The sequence below is a fragment of the Lactuca virosa genome, chromosome 8 (genome assembly GCF_052849685.1).
Source record: "Lactuca virosa cultivar CGN04683 chromosome 8, Lactuca_virosa_CGN04683_v6, whole genome shotgun sequence".
NCBI classification, from domain to species: domain Eukaryota; kingdom Viridiplantae; phylum Streptophyta; class Magnoliopsida; order Asterales; family Asteraceae; genus Lactuca; species Lactuca virosa.
In genome coordinates this window covers 351,855,406-351,864,728 of record NC_136433.1, presented here as the reverse complement: position 1 = coordinate 351,864,728, position 9,323 = coordinate 351,855,406, and positions in this window count along the sequence as shown.

Below are 9,323 nucleotides of genomic sequence, written 5' to 3'. Positions count from 1 at the left end.
ATCGGATCAAGTACATCCCAGTTATAGTTATGGGCTTAGACACCAAATCCAACAATTTTTTACTTAACAAATCATAAGGTGTGATCTTATAATCTCCCCCTATATGATAATGTCAAAACTAATCTTTAATGGAGTCATCAAGGTCATAATTGGAGAATTTTTCAGCTTCAGTTAAGATCTCAGGTTTCAACCACTTGAAGTCATCAAGATGAAGATCAACGAGACGCTTAATGAGTTCAAAGGAAATCAACACACGATATCCTTTTTCCAGTTCCTTATGTCGTATACCCTCCAGAAGAAGATTGAATAGATGTTCAGTGGGAGCATCAGGAAGGTCTTCAGTTCATTGAAAGCACATTTGGTTCTGACTGTCAACATAGAAAATACCATGTTCTGGTTCCCAAATGAACATATGATGAGTTGGCCTAACACCCACTGACAGCTTGTTGTTAATGTAAGGAGTTCCATATGGAAGAAGAAACTTAGTATATTTGGACATTTTGGGCTTGCTAGTTCTTTCTAAGGTAGATGGATGAGATGGACTCGCTGAAGGTACTAAGTTTAACTTCTTGGCTTTGTTGACCAGGGTTTGAATAGCCAAATTTACCTCCTGAGCATGAACACCTTCCTATTTGGAAATAATCTCTTGAATTTGTATCCACTCGCTATAGCTATATTTAACCAATTCACGAGAAAAATATAACTTCAATGTATTCATACTCAGACTTTTTCCTGACCATATGCAATTTTAGAGATTCATTCTTGTGGTTGGTGCATCTGACTTTGATGAGGGATCAGGTTGATATGTTTGGCCTAGAACATTCCCAAATTTCTTCCGATTAATTCGATCATTCAGATCAGAGACTGTTTTGTTTGACCACATCAACATTGAAACGCTGAATATTTGTCTCTTAAGCATCCGTTGATGCAAGAATATGGGCAAGGTTAATAAATCGACGTTCATCTCTTCTTTTTTGAACCATATCATTATGTTCCAACATAATTTCTCTAACCTCCTCAACTGTCATTTTCCAGTCTTTAGCTAAATCCTCTGAATCAACTGCTAGCTTGAATTTTTTGGGAGGAAGGGCTGAAGAACCACCAATGGCAGAGGAACTTCCAGCTTCAGCGTCATTTGCTCCCCTGAGAAGGAAGCCTTCTTTTTTCTAGGATTGAGTTGTTCATCATCAGACTCAGTGTCGTCGTTGGTTCCTTGAGGAATCTCCCCCTCAAAATATGTATCAGGGGGTAAACAAGACTTAGAGGAACAACAATTTGTGCCATAAAACCCAAATCAATAAACCCTTCATACTCATCAATCTCAGACTGGTCACCGATGTCTGAATAGGTTGTTCATCATTTGTTGCATCAACGTCTAGAATGTGCTAATCATTGCTCTCTTGTTCAACTACAACAATTGCTTTCTGATTATCATCCCTTTCTGATTCCGACATTTCAAGATGAGATGGAGTCGTTATAGTCATAATTAGTTCTTGATTATTCTCCCTCTTTTTGGCATCATCGGTTTGGGGAGGGGATTCATGAGGTGGAGAGGGAGTGCAGGAGGGGGATTTGATGGTGGGGGTGGAGGCGGATTTGATGATGTAGGTGGAGTTGGATTTGATAATGGAGGTGGAGGTGGAGGATTACTGCCTGGAGAACTAGGAGAAGTGTATTTAATCATCACATCATCATCATCAATAAAAGTAATTGAGCGTTTGATGTCAGCCACATCATTCTCTACTTTGGACAGGCTTTGGAGAGCTGGGAGAGCACAATAGTTTGAAAGTTGGAACTGGACTCCCCCTGAAAAGTAGAATAGGTCTGAAGAGGAGTTGGCATTGGGGGAACAGTTGTCTTTGTCGCGCGTCATTTTCCTCTGATTGGAACGACGGTGATTATGTGTTGTTTGCGTTGATTAAAACGCAAAGAGACTAATTAAAAATTTGGTCCCTAGAGTTATAGCAACTTATGGTTTTAATTAGTCCATACACTTTATCTTGTGTTTATATTCGGTTGGAAATTAATCACTACTCGATGCTCAAGAATGAGACTACCAATTCAAAAAGGTATTGTCCATGCATTTCATCGAACTAGTTAATATGTATGTAAAAAACTTCAGCTTTGTTCAAGAATAGGAAGCTTGTGCAAATGAACTTAAATAGAGCTTTAGGATTGACATACAAAGAAAATGAGAAAAACCCAATAAATATCTTTCTTTCGGTACAGATGGTTGTTGAACACTTCAAATATTTTTATGATCTTTGTATTTCACAAACTTAATTACCCTTTTAACTTGTTAGAATACACTAGATACCTGCACTGCACCATGTGGTGGAGGTGAGGTGGCATAATCGGGAAAGTCTAAAATAGTGAGGGTTAACCATTTCCTAACACTTTCTTCTAGAGTACCATTTAAGGAGGGAAGGGAAAGAAAGTGGAGAGAAACGGGGAGAAAAAAAAAGAATACTAAGTGTTTCCTAGAATTTTTTTGAAGGAAGTTGGAAAAAGAGAAATGATCTTGGGGGATAATCTTCCTTTGAAATTGTAGAAATTTGTAGAGAAAGATGAAATCACATCCGTAAACATATCTTTTATCTTGACATATTTACCCTTCAACCCTATTAAAAATAAAGAGTAACCGCGCGTTACCCCATGTATGCTGCTCCATACTCCATCGTACATGGCTTCCATCATCGATTCCCATTCCAAAGTCCAAACGAGTCAATCTCAGGTTCTATCCTTTTCTATCATTTTCTCTGTTGTTTGTTCTTTTTCTTCTTGTTGTTTAGTATCATGTATAAGGAATTCATTTTTGTTAATATGCTTCGTTTGGTTTGCCTCTGCCTCATTAGAAAATTTTTATTTTTGACGTTATAACTAAGAAAATTGAAAAGGGGGAAGCAGGATGCTATAAGTAGATCAAATATTCAAAGGAAAATTCAAAAAAAGCAAAATGCTAAAAAGTATAATCGTCTTTTTGATGTTATTTTAGTGTCATCATTTTAATTGGCTTACAAATAGAATTAAAGGCTAAATATGAATTGATTTTTTTGGCTAGCTAGTCCTAGGAATATGTTTGCTTAGTTGTAGCGAAAGTCCTCCAACCCGATGCTAAGTAGAAAATGTTTTATTTCAAAGGGAAAATTCGCATATATATCCTTGCAAACTCTAAATATTACTTCAATATCCTTATAAACTTTGATATTACATGCATATCCTTCCAAAAAAATTGCATCAATATCCAAAAAGCATATTTTAATTAAGATTATATCAATTTTTATTAATTTTTTTATCTAATATTCTAAATTATATATTGGTTTACCAATTTACCCTTTCCTAATTAAATCCTAAATTAAATCACAAGGCACATACGTATATTAATCCTAATAGATAAACTACACGAATATATAACCAAAAGAACATTCAAATATTAATTTTGATATTTTGAAACCAAGAAAGACAATCCAAAGTGAAATTGAGTAAAAATGCATAACCTTTAAAGCACTAAATGCATTCAAAAATTAATCTTTCAAAACTTATTGGGATATCCTATGTTTGACTTTTATCAATCAGTAGACATGGATCAGATAGATACAAACTTGCACTTGAAATTGAGGTTTCATGCTCCCAAATACTTGTTTAAGCTAGAAAACAGTTCATATGTGTCCCCACAACTTGCAAAATGTACATAAAAACAAACAGATTCAAGATCACAGGAAGGTGGGGATTGGAGCCATTGATTAAAATTGGGTTATGCAAAACCAACATATCCAAAACACAAACAAAGAAAAAGAATTACTTGAAGTAGATAGATAGATACCTACCTGCAATGGTGGAATCATCAGCCAAAGCACCAATCACTCAGTAAATCATGCTCTGAAACATTACGTCTAGTAAACCCTAACAGAAATAAAGCCCAAACGGGTTGGATAAATCATTACTGGAGCTCTTGAACTTTAGAATCTTCACATCATGGTGGTTGTGACCCCTATGATTTTTAAACAGCCCACAGATCCAAATTCCTGTGCTGAGCACCACCACCACTCCGATTCCGACCAACCTCCTCGTCTGCGCTTTTAATCCTCTGGTTTACGCAAGGCTACGTTCACGTGATTGAAGGTGGTGGTAGTCGTTATAGGTCTAGAAGGGAGAAGAAGGTGAGTGTGACATCCCCATTTTCACGGCCATAAAAGACCGATTTTGTTTACGCTTTATAAAAATCAGAGTAATTCTTTTAATAAAAATATTGCAGAATTTGTTCCCAGAAAAACGTGATAAATGTATTATCAAAGCATTTCCAAAGAAATGTATTTTATTCATTTTAAAACTTTGGGATGTCATCGTTAATACATAAACATAAGCATAAACAGAACTTACATTCATTTACACTAGTGATCTACATCTCTTTTAATCTCTCAGAGTAAAGCAGCTTCGTATCGACACCTGTGATACAAATAAGCTTGAGTGGGTCAGGTTGGGAAACCTGGTGAGTACATAGGGTTTTCAATCCACAATAATATAATTATTATGTTTAAACATCAAACAATCAACCCAATTACCCATCCCCATTATCTTCTTTACTCTTAAGGATCTACCCTAAGAATCAGCTATTCCTCGTTCATTCATTCCTAAGGATTATCCTAAGGAATAGGCACGAAATCCATCGTTGCTAATGACACATTTGTCAAGCACAACTGCTAATATTATCACTTAGGCGCATCTGCCAGAATTGTGACATTCTATTGGATTAGATGTCTAAGCCCATAACCATAATTGGTATGTACTTGAATTGATAGCAGCACAGTCCTTTTGGGTTGCCCTCAAACCTAGCAACTGGACAAGGGAATTATGAAAGGAGAGATATTAATTTATAAGATTAATAAATTAATATAAATGATTTATTAATATGTTAAAAGATTAATATATTAATTAGAAATCATTATGTTTAATTAATAGTTAGCCACAAATTAATCAGAATTAATTTTGGGGTTAAAAGTATTAATTATAAAGTGCAGGGACTAGTTTGCAATTATCAGATAGTTGAGTGGAAGGCTCCAGAACCTCCTTGGAAGGAGGTGGACGAAATCTATAGGGGAAACCCTAAGGATTTCGTCCAAGGGGGCTTGGATAAGGCCTTGGATTAACTTAGGCCCCAAGCAAAGGAGTATTAGGGTTTTCCCTAAACCCTAGATCCCTCAGCTATATAAGGAGCCTTCCAGCTCCTGAATTTGGCCACTCCTTCCTTCTGGAAACCCTAGGGCCGAAAATTACATACTCTCTCTACCCTCTCTCCTTCTAGTTTCCTTCTTGCTAGTTCTTGGGTGTGATTCCATTAGAGGCATTACATTTGTGGTGCTAAGCTTCCAAGAAGATCAAGATCAAGATCAAGAGGATTATCAATTGTTTGCTATAACAATTGAAAGGTATGTAACTCTTAAACCCTAGTTTGTTAATTTCGAAATTAGCCTCTCTCCTCTAGGGTTCTTGTTTGCAATTCAAAGTTATATGTTCAATAGTTAAAACATAGATCCAAAGTAGGTTGCATGTGAACTCAGGAATTGTTTTTCTAGTTTATTTGTTTTACCCAAAACCCATCAGTGGTATCAGAGCCATTGTTTGCTTTAAATTGAATTGCTATAATAGTTGAATTGCAAATTAGGGTTTATAGCCATTAAACCCTAAAGGCTAAATTTTTGATTTTAGGGTTTTGGTTCAAAGGGTTTTCGAAAACCCTAGCCTCCAAGAACCCTAATCGAAATTAGGGTTAGGGTTTTGAAAACCCTAACCTCCTCCCTTATGATTTCGAAATTTGCTTATCCCTTTTAGGGTTTCTTTGTTTTGGATAATAGTTGCCTTATTGGATAATTGAGAAAAATAAGGAAATTATCCTATCCCCATATTTTCGAAATCTAGAAGGGATATGGATTATGATTAAATTAATTGTTTAATTTAATTAGATAATCCTGATTTAATAAATTAGTTAAAAGTTAATTAATAGATAAATATTAAATCTAGTTATTTGGTTTATTTTAAATTTAAAATTAATGTCTTAATTTTCGAAATTTATATATAAACCCTAAAGTTTTAAAAAGTTTAAAACACACCTTATATATATATTATAATTAAAAGTTAAATATTATATATGTATAAGAATATGGTCAGTCAAATCGCTAGTATGCCTCATTCACGAAGCTAGTCTATAAGGGGGGTATAAGGAAACTGCCTATAAAATGGTAGTTGAATGGGTGTCCACTCTCACCCACCGCTTCCTTGATTAGTGGAGGGTCGTTAGCAGAACGGGTTTGATACGACAACTACATCAAATTAAAAGTATAATGTTATTAAAGAAAGTACTAGAACATTATTTTACAAAATCCCAACTCTAGTTACTTTAGGAAAAATGTGAAAAGTATGCTAACCCATGAAATTGCACATTATGCTTTATTGGTCGTTAGTGGAGCGTGTGTGGTTAACCAGCACACTAAAAGGCACTAATAAAGAGTAGTAATGGGTATCTCATAATTGTCATTTTGATGGAGCGTGTGTGGTTTACCAGCACATCAATAGTTAATGATAAAGACAATGGGGTTACCAAGCACATTTGCATGGTTATTCACATCTTGTTTGTGATCCTCGGCATCCCAGTCACAAATAGAAGAGCATAATCCGAGATTTAAACACGCCATTGAAAAGTTCAATGAATCTCAAAAGATCTAGGAGTTTCCAATACATTTAAAACTTAACCTTCTTTTTCGTTTTTCATGGTGGAAATTGGTAAATCGTCATTTACCTACCTTCAAATATTCTGCAAATTGGATTACGGCATCCCTCTTCCAATTTGTGGAATGTTGTGTTGGATCCTAGCCTTAATATCTCTTTTGGGTGTTTTATTAAGGGTTCAATCGACTAACTTGATTTCTCCCGTTTTGTAGATGTCTGAATCTAACCATGGTCTTCCCGAATCCAAAGGAAAAGGTATTCCTGCTCAAAGTGAAAGTCTGTTCCACAATGAAGGTGAAAGATCAATCCCTGCCATGTGGACTAGCTTGATTTCACTTCCTCCACCTCCTCCTATTGTTCTCCCTAACCCACAAGTTCAAAGGCTTGAAAAGTTCAAACTCACTCAAGCCCTTTTGGCAAGTAAACATGAAGAAGGAAAGTTAGTGTGTGCACACGTCTTGGAGATGAAGTCACATATTGATAGGTTAAGAATGTTGGGAGTCGTTGTCTGTGAGGAGCTGGCTGTTGACTGGGTTCTTCAGTCGCTTCCTGACTCATATAGTGAGTTCGTAAGAGAGCACTATATGTTAGACCACGACGTGACCCTCATCGATCTCACCTATTTACTTATTGCTGCTGAATCAGCGATGATTTGGCGCACTAAAAAAGCAAAGTTGATTGGTGGATCTGCCTTCCAAACCTCTATGGATATAGGCAATGGCAATGAAAAGCATGCCATGGTCGAAAAGTTTGATCATAAGAGAAAGGCAAAGTCTGAAGTAGTTCCGTGTGTTGTTCCAAAAGAGTCAATTTGCTTTTATTGCCAAGAGAAGGGGCATTGGAGACGAAGCTGCCCAGTCTACCTGAGAGATCTAAGAGATGGGAGAGTCAAGAAGTATGGCTCTGCTTTAGGTAAAATCCACTATCTAACTCCATTAAGTTCCTATTCATTGATTCTTAATACATAATGTGATAAGATTACATTTGAATGTTTTGCAGAATCAGACGAAAAAAGAGGAAGCCTGATGGAAAAGCAAGATGAGTCTGATCACGAAGAAATGGATCACGATCGCATGGATTCGAAGATCAGATTTTGAGCTTAGAAAGTTATGATAGATTTGTTAGGAATATTTGATTACATAGTTTTTCAGTTGATTTTGCATTGTAAGGACATGTTTTCCGCTGCTTTTATGAATAAAATAAAATTTTTGGTTTGAATGATTTTATATATCCTTGCAATGAAATCGTTATGAAAAATTGATGTTTGTGTATTGTTATCAATAATGGATTTGATTCTTAATTATGTTATTTGTGGAAATGTCAAGAATTTTCCAAATAAAGGAAGATTTTCATCGCCCAAGTTTCAGTTGGACAGAAACTTGGAGTCATGCAACTTGGTTGCGTGATGAATGAGAAACTTCATATTTGGAAATTAGACTAATTCTTTGACAAAGTGTCAAGATAAGGACTAGGAGATCGAGTACACTAGGTTGTGCATTGATCAAGTCCACCACAAGAGTGATAAATATATTCGTCATGATTTACTAAAAGTTTAGTGAATATGGTTATACTTATAAGATTAAGTATAATTCTGAGTTGATTAAAAGAGTTTCAATCAATAGCAGAACGAATAAGAAGAATCAAGAAGGCAGAAAGATAAAAGTTTCTCTATTCTAAGAAGAAGGGAGAGTACCTTTTATTGTGTTTTATGATAAGTCTTAATGATTAAAAACCATATCTCAATTGATACTCCAAGTGAGTCTTAGTACATTTGTATGTCCAAGAAGAGGAATCGAGAATTGTAGAAATGGTTAAAATCAAGAAGTCAATCATACTTCGTTCCAATATCGAGTCTTAGAGTTATATTCCAAGATTGTGAATTGAGTGACAGGTCTTAAGTAGGTTTATAACACTCATCAAATGTGGAGTTTGGAAAAGGCTTTCTTATTCTTGCACATTTGAAATTGGTAAGTTGTGCTGTCTTGGATAAGACAAAGACCAACTAGGACCAATTATGTGAAGTGTTTTGTCTTGATAAGAACTACACTAACTCTTGAATATTTGTTTTGTCTAGGAAAGGTTCCTGACAAGAGAATCATATATGTCAAGAGGTCAGTGGGAGTCTCAATTGTCTTGAAAAGTTTCAAGAACAAATCAAGAATAAACTGATATTTAATCACTAGCACACGACTTGAGGTTTCTAACCTATCGTGTTCACATATTATTGTTTCTGTGCCATTCCAGGTTGGTCAACTATGCATGTGAGTTCTATGAGATCTCAATGGGTTGCATAGGGGCAACGCACCTTGATCAATGGAAAGTACATTGAAAGGTAGGGGTGAGTTGCTAAATAACTTGGAAACAAAGGTGGGACCCTTGATGGCAAGAAATGGACAAGTTCGATCCATAAGAGTTTGGATTTGTCACAATTGTTGTCTTATGATTATGGTTATGACAAATTCACATGGATAGGAACACATACACCACAAAATCTGAGTGTTATAAGGTTTCTCTCCTTCATGAAAATGATTGTGAGGAAACGCTTTCACTAAGAGTGATTTTGAAGATAGCATTATGTAATTTGTATTTCTCAAATTCGA